This window comes from Cetorhinus maximus, unplaced genomic scaffold (genome assembly GCF_964194155.1).
Source record: "Cetorhinus maximus unplaced genomic scaffold, sCetMax3.hap1.1 HAP1_SCAFFOLD_551, whole genome shotgun sequence".
Lineage (NCBI taxonomy): Eukaryota > Metazoa > Chordata > Chondrichthyes > Lamniformes > Cetorhinidae > Cetorhinus > Cetorhinus maximus.
In genome coordinates, this window is record NW_027596493.1 from 251439 (window position 1) to 264326 (window position 12888).

Here is a 12888-nt window from a genome sequence, read left to right on the forward strand (position 1 = left end):
AAACCTCTTGATGCTTCCCTTGATCACTTCCCACCAGTGTGTCAGGGACTCAAAGAGGGGTTTCACGGTTCTCCAACCTTTGTAATCCCTCTTGAGCTCCTCAATGTTCTCTGGGGTCAGCAGTTGCACATTTAGCTTCCATGCCCCCCTGCCCACCCTCAGGTCTTCCTCCAAGTGGCAGTCCGCCAGTAGGAGGCAGTGGTCAGAGAAGAACACCGGCTTGACCTCGGTGGATCTGACTGTGAATGCACGGGACACAAACAGGAAGTCTATCCTGGAACGAATGGACCCGTCTGGCCGCGACCAGGTGTATCTACGCTGCGCTCCGTCTGCAGGGTTGCTGAAGACGTCGTGCAGCTTGGCATCCTTAACTGTTTCCATCAGGGATCTGGACGTAGCGTCCAATCTGCTTCCGGCCCTGCCGGATCGTCCAGCCGCATCGATGATGCAGTTGAAGTCCCCGCCCAGAATGACCGGCCTGGAGGTCGCCAGCAGCAGTGGGAGCTGCTGAAAAACCTCCAGCCGCTCAGCCCCTTGTGCCGGGCCGTACACGTTAATTAACCGGAGTGGAGCGTTCTTGTACATTACGTCTGCTACCAGGAGTCGCCCGCCCACCACCTCCTTGACCTCGGAGACGGTGAAGTTGCCTCCCCGCAGCAGAATACCCAGGCCGGAGGAACGAGAGTCCTTTCCGCCCGACCAGATCGATGGCCCGTGGGACCACCATCGTGACCATTGCCTGTAGGAGCTGAGGTGCGGTATCGCACACTCCTGCAGAAACAACAGGTCAGCTTTGACCTTGGCTAGGTAGTCCAAGGTCGCAACACATCGCGTAGTAGATTTAATGCTACGCACATTTATGGATACAATCTTTAAACCCATATTAAAGCATTTATTCTCCTACCAAACCCACTGTCTCTGAGAGTCCCAGACCTTTAGTCTGCTCCTTCATACCCGTAGTGAGCTCAAATTCCTTCACTTTGGATGGGCTGAGGTAGATCTCCTTGGCCGTGTTCTGCTCCGGTGGCATCTGGAGGTTCACGTGGAGAGCGGGTTTTGAGATGACCTTTGCTGGAGAAGCTTCTCCAAAACTCACCCCCTCTGGGGTGTTGCTGTTCCCGGCTTCCTGGAGCTGGGGTGCGATGATTGCCTCACTGCTCCCAGATTCCAGGGGCTGTGGTGCACTGGCCTCCTCAGGTTGCAGGCAAAGTTGGGGTGCGCTGGTCTCCTTGTTGTCTCCAATTTTCTGGAGCTCGGGTGTCTCGTCCTCCAACGCCCTGGAGCTTTGCCGCCTCTTCTGTCGGTGCCGCTCTGGCACTTCATCATCCGAAGAGCTGCTGCCCTTGTCATCCGTGTCGGATGGGAGACGCCTCTTGCCGCTTCTCTGGGAAACGCCTTTGCTTCTTCTTCGCTCCCTCTTACTTTTCTTGTTCTTCACCGTCCGCCACTCCCCCTGCTGCTTTTCCACTGCTGCCTCCTCCTCCATTGATTCGCTGTCCTGAGGACTGGGAGGTTCAGGGGGTAGTGCTGTTGATTGGCTCTCTGTTGCCTCCATCTCTTTCTCCACCTTGTCTCTCTCTGTGTCCTCCTTTGTCCCGTTGCGCTCCCTGGGGGCCTTGGTGGTTGGAGTGACACGAAACATTTCTTCTGGTTCCCCCTGGTCGGCTTTGGCTGCCTGTGCGTAAGTACGGCAGCGTTTGGGGCAGGTCCTGTAGAGGTGACTTGCCTCGCCACACAGGTTGCAACACTTGGCCTGTTTGCAGTCTTTTGTCTGGTGCCCTTCCTGTTTGCAGATCTTGCAGAGGGAGGCGCTGCAGTTGGCCGCCACATGACCAGCCTTGCCGCATGAGCGACAATGCTTGGGTTGCCCAGCGTAGACCAGGTAGCCCCGGTTTCCCCCGATAGCGAAACTGGAAGGAGGGTGGAAAATGGCTCCCTTACCATCGGTCTTTAGCGTGACCTTAAACAGGCGTTTGCCTGTCCAGATCCCCAAGTCGTCTCGAATCTCGGTGCCGCTCCCCACCTTATCGAAGTACCTGGTGAGGAAGGTGACCACGTCGGCGACAGGGACGAAGGGGTTGTACACATGCACCATCACCTCACGTTCCCGTTGCAACGGCAGAGAGAAGTGCGGCTCCGCCGTCAGGATCTTCATCTCCGGCAGGTCTCTCTTCTCCTCGAACACCCTCAGGAGCCGGACGCAGTCTGCCACCCGCTTGAACGTCACGTCAAAATAACCGCCTTTGCGGGAGTCGTGCAGGGTGAAGATCTCCGTAGCTTGGAAGCCGCACGCCTTCAACAGGATCCTCCTGGTGAAGAAGCCCCGATCCATAGGTGATCCTCCTTCGCTGTGGTTCACCGTGACTCGGACGGTGATAGGTAACCCACGGTATGGATTTCGATTGCGATTGGTTATAGCCCTTCCATCCCGACCTTGCCTTGGTAGGACCATGGTGTCGCCCCTGCAACACTTGATCTTAGCCAAAAGGCCGAGAAGCGATTCCATTCGCCTTCCTTGTTACCTGCTGTACCTGCATACTAGCTTTCAGCGATTCGTGCGCGAGGACACCCAGATCCCTCTGTGCTGAAGCATTTCTGAAGTTTCTCTCCATTTGAATAATAAGTCGCCTTTTTATTCTTCTGACCAAAATGGATAACCGCACACTTATTAAACTTATTTAACTTAGTTAAACTCCATCTGCCAAATTTTGGCCCATTCACCTAACCTGTCCATATCCATTTGTAAATTTCTTATTTCTTCATTGCAACTTACTTTCCCACCTATTTTGGTGTCATCTGCAAATTTAGCTATAGTACCTTCTACTCCTGAATCCAAGTAAATAGTTGGGGCCCGAGGACCGAACCCTGTGGCACCCCACTAGTTACAGCTTGGCATCCACAAAAGACCCATTTATCTTGACTCTCTGCTTTCTGTTGGTTAGCCAATCCTCTATCCAAGCTAATATATTACCCTTAGCTGCGTGTGATCTTATCTTGTGTATTAATCTTTTGTGCGGCACCTTATCAAATGCCTTCTGGAAGTCCAGACATACTACATCTACAGGATCCCCGTTATCCACTTTGCTTGTCACATCTTCAAAGAACTCTAGCAAATTAGTCAAACACGATTTACTCTTCGTAAAGCCATGCCGACTCTGAGGGATTGCATTTTGACTTGCATTTTAGGAAGGTAGTGGAGGCATTGGAGAGAGTGCAGAAGAGGTTTACGAGTTTGGTTCCAGGGGCGAGGAAGTTGAGTTATGAAGTAAGATTGGAGAAGTTGGGACTGTATTCCTTGGGGAAAAGAAGTCTGAGAGGAGACTTGATAGAGGTATTGAAAATCATGAGGGGTCTGGAGAGAGTAGATAGGGAGAAACTGTTTGCACCGGGGCAAGGATCGAGAAGGAGAGGGCACAGGTTTAAAGTAACTGGCAAAAGAAGCAAAAGCGATAGGAGCAGCGAGCGGTCAGGGTCTGGAATGCACCACCTGATAGCGCGGCGGAGGCAGGTTCAATTGAAGAGGGAATGAGATGATTATTTGAAAAGAAAGCATGTGCCGGGTTACGTGGAGAAGGCAGGAGAAAGGCACGAGGTGAAATGTTCACCGGGAGAGCTGGTGCAGGCACGACGGGCGGAATGGGCTCCTTGTGCAATGTAAGGATTGTGTGAATGTGGATGTAGAGGTTTCGGAGTAGCTGTGTAAAGTGTGTGAGCTTTGAGGTGTGAGTTTTGATTGTTGCTGTGTCAGCAGCAGCAGCGGCAGCGGCAGCAGAGAGCTGGTTTAAAATGTTGTGAGGCGAAAGGTGCAGCTGAGAGAGTGTTTGAGAGGTGTATTTGCAAGTGAAAGCTGTTTTTGTATAAGTGAGGTAGAGTGTTTGTGAGATGAGAGTGCTGTCTGTGAGTGTTGGGTGAGCGTGCGTGTTTTTTGTGTGTAGCTGCTGCGGGTGAGTGAGTGAGAGAGAGAGAGAGAGAGAGAGAAGAAAGAAAGTTGGATAAAAACAAAAAGCTAAAAGCTACTGCGGATGCTGGAAATCCAAAACAAAATAAAAACAGAATTACCTGGAAAAACTCAGCAAGTCTGGCAGCATCGGCGGAGAAGAAACCAGTCAACGTTTCGAGCCCTCATGGCCCTTCAGCAGAACTGAAGCATAGTTTCAACAAGGGAGAAATATAAATTGGTTTAAGGTGGGTGGGGGGGGAAGAGACATACTGAGGGTGTAGTGTGAGCAGATAATCAAAAGATGTCAGAGACAAAAGGGTCAAAGAGGTGTTGAAGGTGGTGGTCTTTGTCTGAGAAAAGTGCTAATTAAGAATGCAAGACAGGATATTCAAAGTACAGCTCTAGTGGGGGTGGGGTGGAAAGACTAAAGACCTTTAGTCTTTCCACCCCACCCCCACTAGAGCTGTACTTTGAATATCCTGTCTTGCATTCTTAATTAGCACTTTTCTCAGACAAAGACCACCACCTTCAACACCTCTTTGACCCTTTTGTCTCTGACATCTTTTGATTATCTGCTCACACCACACCCTCAATGTGTCTCTTCCCCCCCACCCACCTTAAACCAATTTATATTTCTCCCTTGTTGAAACTATGCTTCAGTTCTGCTGAAGGGCCATGAGGGCTCGAAACGTTGACTGATTTCTTCTCCGCCGATGCTGCCAGACTTGCTGAGTTTTTCCAAAGAAAGTTGGATTTTGGAACATGTACATGTTGAGAAGTAAAGAAAGCAGATGTTTGTAAGAAAACTATTTTTAGCATTGAAAATCCCCTGGAAAGGGGAGGGTGCACCGTTCCCAGAGATACTGCAATACCGGGTCGATGCGTGGAGTGGACGGAGCAAGCCCCTATTCCATCTCCCTGCTCCAAAAATCAATTTAATATATGGTCCCCAGATAAGGGACGTATCAGATATTAAACTGATAAGAACAGATTTTTTTTTTTTTTTTTGTAAAAATATACTTTATTCATAAAAAATCTTCAATCACATTCAAAACCATTTCAAAAACAACATTACAAGGGTACAATCCAGGTTAAACTTTTACAAAATGTATCACCAGGTGCATCAGTACAAACAATATTACAATCATTTACAGCCTTTCATTTTGATCTGTACAGCCCGAGGGGCTCTAAACAGTTCCCAGTCTCTCGGTGCGCTGTGGTAGAAAGGTCTTAGACAGCGACCCTTCCCCATTGCGCCTTGGCGGCAGCTGCCCCAAGCTTTAGTGCGTCCCTCAGCACGTAGTCCTGGACTTTGGATTGTGCCAGTCCGCAACAATCGGTCGGGGACAACTCTTTGTGCTGGAAGACCAACAAGTTTCGGGCAGACCAAAGCGCGTCTTTCACCGAGTTGATGATCCTCCAGCTGCAGTTGATGTTTGTCTCGGTGTGTGTCCCTGGGAACAGCCCGTAGAGCACAGAGTCCTGTGTCACAGAACTGCTCGGGATGAACCTCGACAGCAACCACTGCATCTCTCTCCAGACTTTCTTTGCAAAGGCACAATCCACAAGGAGGTGAACAACGGTCTCTTCCCCACCACAGCCACCTCGAGGGCATCGTGCAGAGGGGGTGAGACTCCTGGCGTGTAGGAAGGATCTGTCGGGGAGGGCCTTTCTCACCACCAGCCAAGCTACGTCTTGGTGCTTGTTGGAAAGTTCTGGCGATGAGGCATTCTGCCAAATGACTTTGACAGTCTGCTCGGGGAACCATCCCACAGGGTCCACCCTCTCCTTATCCCTCAGGGCCTCTAGGACGTTACGTGCTGACCACTGCCTGATGGACTTGTGGTCAAAGGTGTTTTCCTGCATAAATTTTTCCACCAGGGACAGGTGGTACGGCACGGTCCAACTACTTGGAGCGTTCCGCGGCAGCGTGGCCAGACCCATCCTTCGCAACACCGGGGACAGGTAGAACCTCAGCACGTAGTGACACTTGGTGTTTGCGTACTGAGAGTCTACGCACCGCTTGATGCAGCCACACACAAAGGTGGCCATCAGTATGAGGGCGATGTTGGGCACGTTTTTTCCCCCTTTATCTAGAGGCTTGTACATCGCGTCCCTGCAGACACGATCCATTTTCGACCTCCAGATAAAGCGGAAGATGGCTCGAGTGATCGCCATCGCGCAGGAGTGTGGAATGGGCCAGACCTGCGCCACGTACAGCAACAGCGAGAGTACCTCACACCTGATGACCAGGTTCTTACCCGCAATGGAGAGGGAGCGTCGCTCCCACATGCCCAGTTTCCTTTTCACCATAGCCACTCGCTCCTTCCAGTTTCTAACGCATGCCCCGGTCCCTCCGAACCATATCCCCAGCACCTTCAGGCCGTCAGCCCTGACAGTGAAGGGGACAAAGGATCGGTCAGCCCAGTTCCCAAAGAACATGGCCTCGCTCTTCCCACGATTTACCTTGGCTCCCGAGGCCAGTTCGAACTGGTCGCAGACGTGCATCAGTCTGCGCACCGACAGCGGATCCGAGCAGAAGACGGCGACGTCGTCCATGTACAGGGAGGCTTTTACCTGAGTGCCTCCACTGCCTGGGATCGTCACTCCTCTTATGCCCGGATCCTTCCTGATGGACTCGGCAAAGGGTTCTATGCAGCACACGAAAAGGACAGGCGAGAGAGGGCAGCCCTGCCTGACTCCAGATTTAATCGGAAAGCTATCTGTTTCCCACCCATTGATTGAGACTGCGCTACTGATGTTAGTGTAGAGCAGTTGGATCCAATTTCGAATTCCCTCCCCAAACCCCATTTTGGAGAGCACATCCCCCATGTAGGTGTGCGATATTCTGTCAAAGGCCTTCTCCTGATCCAAGCTGATGAGGCAGGTATCCACACCCCTGTCCTGTACATAGGCAATCGTATCCCTGAGCAGCGCCAGGCTGTCAGAGATCTTCCTGCCTGGCACAGAGCAGGTCTGGTCAGGGTGAATCACCAATTCCAGAGCGGATTTGACCCGGTTGGCGATGACCTTGGACAGAATCTTATAGTCCATATTCAACAGTGAAATGGGTCGCCAATTTCTAATTTCCTCCCTTTCCCCCTTCTGCTTGTAGATGAGGGTGATGATGCCTTTCCTCATGGATTCTGACATGCTGCCGGCCAGGAGCATACTCTCGTACACTTCTAGCAGGTCTGGGCCGATCAAGTCCCACAGAGCCGAATACAACTCCGCCGGCAGGCCGTCGCTTCCGGGGGTTTTACTCTTCTCGAAGGACTCGAGGGCCTTAGTCAGTTCGTCAGGAGTTAGCGGTTTGTCTAGGCTCTCCCGCGTACTGTGGTCTAGGACCTCCGTGATAGAGGACAGGAAGGACTGGGAGGCCGTGCTGTCCGTGGGCTTCACGTCATACAGTCCGGCATAAAAGGATTTGCTGATCCTCAGAATGTCGGACCGTGATGACTTTACTGAGCCGTCTTCTTCCTTCAGGCTGCTGATCACAGAGCGCTCTCTGTGTACCTTTTGGAAGAAGAAACGTGAGCACGTCTCATCCTGCTCCACGGAGCGGACTCTGGAACGGAAGATGATCTTGGAGGCCTCCGAGGCAAAGTGCGAGGCTTGCTGGCCCTTCACCTCTTGGAGCTCCTCCTTGACATCGACCCCCATCGACTGCAGCCGGAGCAGATTCTGCATCTTTTCCTGGAGTCGGGACATTTCCCTCTGTTCCTTTCTAGCTTTCTGGGTGCCTTTGAGGATGAAAAACCTCTTGATGCTTCCCTTGATCACTTCCCACCAGTGTGTCAGGGACTCAAAGAGGGGTTTCACGGTTCTCCAACCTTTGTAATCCCTCTTGAGCTCCTCAATGTTCTCTGGGGTCAGCAGTTGCACATTTAGCTTCCATGCCCCCCTGCCCACCCTCAGGTCTTCCTCCAAGTGGCAGTCCGCCAGTAGGAGGCAGTGGTCAGAGAAGAACACCGGCTTGACCTCGGTGGATCTGACTGTGAATGCACGGGACACAAACAGGAAGTCTATCCTGGAACGAATGGACCCGTCTGGCCGCGACCAGGTGTATCTACGCTGCGCTCCGTCTGCAGGGTTGCTGAAGACGTCGTGCAGCTTGGCATCCTTAACTGTTTCCATCAGGGATCTGGACGTAGCGTCCAATCTGCTTCCGGCCCTGCCGGATCGTCCAGCCGCATCGATGATGCAGTTGAAGTCCCCGCCCAGAATGACCGGCCTGGAGGTCGCCAGCAGCAGTGGGAGCTGCTGAAAAACCTCCAGCCGCTCAGCCCCTTGTGCCGGGCCGTACACGTTAATTAACCGGAGTGGAGCGTTCTTGTACATTACGTCTGCTACCAGGAGTCGCCCGCCCACCACCTCCTTGACCTCGGAGACGGTGAAGTTGCCTCCCCGCAGCAGAATACCCAGGCCGGAGGAACGAGAGTCCTTTCCGCCCGACCAGATCGATGGCCCGTGGGACCACCATCGTGACCATTGCCTGTAGGAGCTGAGGTGCGGTATCGCACACTCCTGCAGAAACAACAGGTCAGCTTTGACCTTGGCTAGGTAGTCCAAGGTCGCAACACATCGCGTAGTAGATTTAATGCTACGCACATTTATGGATACAATCTTTAAACCCATATTAAAGCATTTATTCTCCTACCAAACCCACTGTCTCTGAGAGTCCCAGACCTTTAGTCTGCTCCTTCATACCCGTAGTGAGCTCAAATTCCTTCACTTTGGATGGGCTGAGGTAGATCTCCTTGGCCGTGTTCTGCTCCAGTGGCATCTGGAGGTTCACGTAGTGAGCGGGTTTTGAGGTGACCTTTGCTGGAGAAGCTTCTCCAAAACTCACCCCCTCTGGGGGGTTGCTGTTCCCGGCTTCCTGGAGATGGGGTGCGATGATTGCCTCACTGCTCCCAGATTCCAGGGGCTGTGGTGCACTGGCCTCCTCAGGTTGCAGGCCAAGTTGGGGTGCGCTGGGCTCCTTGTTGTCTCCAATTTTCTGGAGCTCGGGTGTCTCGTCCTCCAACGCCCTGGAGCTTTGCCGCCTCTTCTGTCGGTGCCGCTCTGGCACTTCATCATCCGAAGAGCTGCTGCCCTTGTCATCCGTGTCGGATGGGAGACGCCTCTTGCCGCTTCTCTGGGAAACGCCTTTGCTTCTTCTTCGCTCCCTCTTACTTTTCTTGTTCTTCACCGTCCGCCACTCCCCCTGCTGCTTTTCCACTGCTGCCTCCTCCTCCATTGATTCGTTGTCCTGAGGGCTGGAAGGTTCAGGGGGTAGTGCTGTTGATTGGCTCTCTGTTGCCTCAATCTCTTTCTCCACCTTGTCTCTCTCTGTGTCCTCCTTTGTCCCGTTGAGCTCCCTGGGGGCCTTGGTGGTTGGAGTGACACGAAACATTTCTTCTGCTTCCCCGTGGTCGGCTTTGGCTGCCTGTGCGTAAGTACGGCAGCGTTTGGGGCAGGTCCTGTAGAGGTGACTTGCCTCGCCACACAGGTTGCAGCACTTGGCCTGTTTGCAGTCTTTTGTCTGGTGCCCTTCCTGTTTGCAGATCTTGCAGAGGGAGGCGCTGCAGTTGGCCGCCACATGACCAGCCTTGCCGCATGAGCGACAATGCTTGGGTTGCCCAGCGTAGACCAGGTAGCCACGGTTTCCCCCGATAGCGAAACTGGAAGGAGGGTGGAAAATGGCTCCCTTACCATCGGTCTTTAGCGTGACCTTAAACAGGCGTTTGCCTGTCCAGATCCCCAAGTCGTCTCGAATCTCAGTGCCGCTCCCCACCTTATCGAAGTACCTGGTGAGGAAGGTGACCACGTCGGCGACAGGGACGAAGGGGTTGTACACATGCACCATCACCTCACGTTCCCGTTGCAACGGCAGAGAAAAGTGCGGCTCCGCCGTCAGGATCTTCATCTCCGGCAGGTCTCTCTTCTCCTCGAACACCCTCAGGAGCCGGACGCAGTCTGCCACCCGCTTGAACGTCACGTCAAAATAACCGCCTTTGCGGGAGTCGTGCAGGGTGAAGATCTCCGTAGCTTGGAAGCCGCACGCCTTCAACAGGATCCTCCTGGTGAAGAAGCCCCGATCCATAGGTGATCCTCCTTCGCTGTGGTTCACCGTGACTCGGACGGTGATAGGTAACCCACGGTATGGATTTCGATTGCGATTGGTTATAGCCCTTCCATCCCGACCTTGCCTTGGTAGGACCATGGTGTCGCCCCTGCAACACTTGATCTTAGCCAAAAGGCCGAGAAGCGATTCCATTCGCCTTCCTTGTTACCTGCTGTACCTGCATACTAGCTTTCAGCGATTCGTGCGCGAGGACACCCAGATCCCTCTGTGCTGAAGCATTTCTGAAGTTTCTCTCCATTTGAATAATAAGTCGCCTTTTTATTCTTCTGACCAAAATGGATAACCGCACACTTATTAAACTTATTTAACTTAGTTAAACTCCATCTGCCAAATTTTGGCCCATTCACCTAACCTGTCCATATCCATTTGTAAATTTCTTATTTCTTCATTGCAACTTACTTTCCCACCTATTTTGGTGTCATCTGCAAATTTAGCTATAGTACCTTCTACTCCTGAATCCAAGTAAATAGTTGGGGCCCGAGGACCGAACCCTGTGGCACCCCACTAGTTACAGCTTGGCATCCACAAAAGACCCATTTATCTTGACTCTCTGCTTTCTGTTGGTTAGCCAATCCTCTATCCAAGCTAATATATTACCCTTAGCTGCGTGTGATCTTATCTTGTGTATTAATCTTTTGTGCGGCACCTTATCAAATGCCTTCTGGAAGTCCAGACATACTACATCTACAGGATCCCCGTTATCCACTTTGCTTGTCACATCTTCAAAGAACTCTAGCAAATTAGTCAAACACGATTTACTCTTCGTAAAGCCATGCCGACTCTGAGGGATTGCATTTTGACTTGCATTTTAGGAAGGTAGTGGAGGCATTGGAGAGAGTGCAGAAGAGGTTTACGAGTTTGGTTCCAGGGGCGAGGAAGTTGAGTTATGAAGTAAGATTGGAGAAGTTGGGACTGTATTCCTTGGGGAAAAGAAGTCTGAGAGGAGACTTGATAGAGGTATTGAAAATCATGAGGGGTCTGGAGAGAGTAGATAGGGAGAAACTGTTTGCACCGGGGCAAGGATCGAGAAGGAGAGGGCACAGGTTTAAAGTAACTGGCAAAAGAAGCAAAAGCGATAGGAGCAGCGAGCGGTCAGGGTCTGGAATGCACCACCTGATAGCGCGGCGGAGGCAGGTTCAATTGAAGAGGGAATGAGATGATTATTTGAAAAGAAAGCATGTGCCGGGTTACGTGGAGAAGGCAGGAGAAAGGCACGAGGTGAAATGTTCACCGGGAGAGCTGGTGCAGGCACGACGGGCGGAATGGGCTCCTTGTGCAATGTAAGGATTGTGTGAATGTGGATGTAGAGGTTTCGGAGTAGCTGTGTAAAGTGTGTGAGCTTTGAGGTGTGAGTTTTGATTGTTGCTGTGTCAGCAGCAGCAGCGGCAGCGGCAGCAGAGAGCTGGTTTAAAATGTTGTGAGGCGAAAGGTGCAGCTGAGAGAGTGTTTGAGAGGTGTATTTGCAAGTGAAAGCTGTTTTTGTATAAGTGAGGTAGAGTGTTTGTGAGATGAGAGTGCTGTCTGTGAGTGTTGGGTGAGCGTGCGTGTTTTTTGTGTGTAGCTGCTGCGGGTGAGTGAGTGAGAGAGAGAGAGAGAGAGAGAGAGAGAAAGAAAGAAAGTTGGATAAAAACAAAAAGCTAAAAGCTACTGCGGATGCTGGAAATCCAAAACAAAATAAAAACAGAATTACCTGGAAAAACTCAGCAAGTCTGGCAGCATCGGCGGAGAAGAAACCAGTCAACGTTTCGAGCCCTCATGGCCCTTCAGCAGAACTGAAGCATAGTTTCAACAAGGGAGAAATATAAATTGGTTTAAGGTGGGTGGGGGGGGAAGAGACACATTGAGGGTGTAGTGTGAGCAGATAATCAAAAGATGTCAGAGACAAAAGGGTCAAAGAGGTGTTGAAGGTGGTGGTCTTTGTCTGAGAAAAGTGCTAATTAAGAATGCAAGACAGGATATTCAAAGTACAGCTCTAGTGGGGGTGGGGTGGAAAGACTAAAGACCTTTAGTCTTTCCACCCCACCCCCACTAGAGCTGTACTTTGAATATCCTGTCTTGCATTCTTAATTAGCACTTTTCTCAGACAAAGACCACCACCTTCAACACCTCTTTGACCCTTTTGTCTCTGACATCTTTTGATTATCTGCTCACACCACACCCTCAATGTGTCTCTTCCCCCCCACCCACCTTAAACCAATTTATATTTCTCCCTTGTTGAAACTATGCTTCAGTTCTGCTGAAGGGCCATGAGGGCTCGAAACGTTGACTGATTTCTTCTCGGCCGATGCTGCCAGACTTGCTGAGTTTTTCCAAAGAAAGTTGGATTTTGGACCATGTACATGTTGAGAAGTAAAGAAAGCAGATGTTTGTAAGAAAACTATTTTTAGCATTGAAAATCCCCTGGAAAGGGGAGGGTGCACCGTTCCCAGAGATACTGCAATACCGGGTCGATGCGTGGAGTGGACGGAGCAAGCCCCTATTCCATCTCCCTGCTCCAAAAATCAATTTAATATATGGTCCCCAGATAAGGGACGTATCAGATATTAAACTGATAAGAACAGATTTTTTTTTTTTTTTTTTTTTTTTGTAAAAATATACTTTATTCATAAAAATCTTCAATCACATTCAAAACCATTTCAAAAACAACATTACAAGGGTACAATCCAGGTTAAACTTTTACAAAATGTATCACCAGGTGCTTCAGTACAAACAATATTACAGTCATTTACAGCCTTTCATTTTGATCTGTACAGCCCGAGGGGCTCTAAACAGTTCCCAGTCTCTCGGTGCGCTGTGGTAGAAAGGTCTTAGACAGCGA

General features: G+C 51.0%; 1 non-coding gene and 1 pseudogene across 1 annotated transcript; both read right to left on the reverse strand.

Moving 5' to 3' along the window:
• Positions 1-4778: 4778 nt before the first annotated feature.
• Positions 4779-4958, reverse strand: LOC144674094 (U2 spliceosomal RNA; annotated as a pseudogene).
• A 7521-nt stretch (positions 4959-12479) lies between these two features.
• Positions 12480-12666, reverse strand: LOC144674082 (U2 spliceosomal RNA). Its single transcript, XR_013574468.1, has one exon. It is a non-coding gene; the product is annotated as a U2 spliceosomal RNA (small nuclear RNA).
• Between the last annotated feature and the right edge of the window lie 222 nt (positions 12667-12888).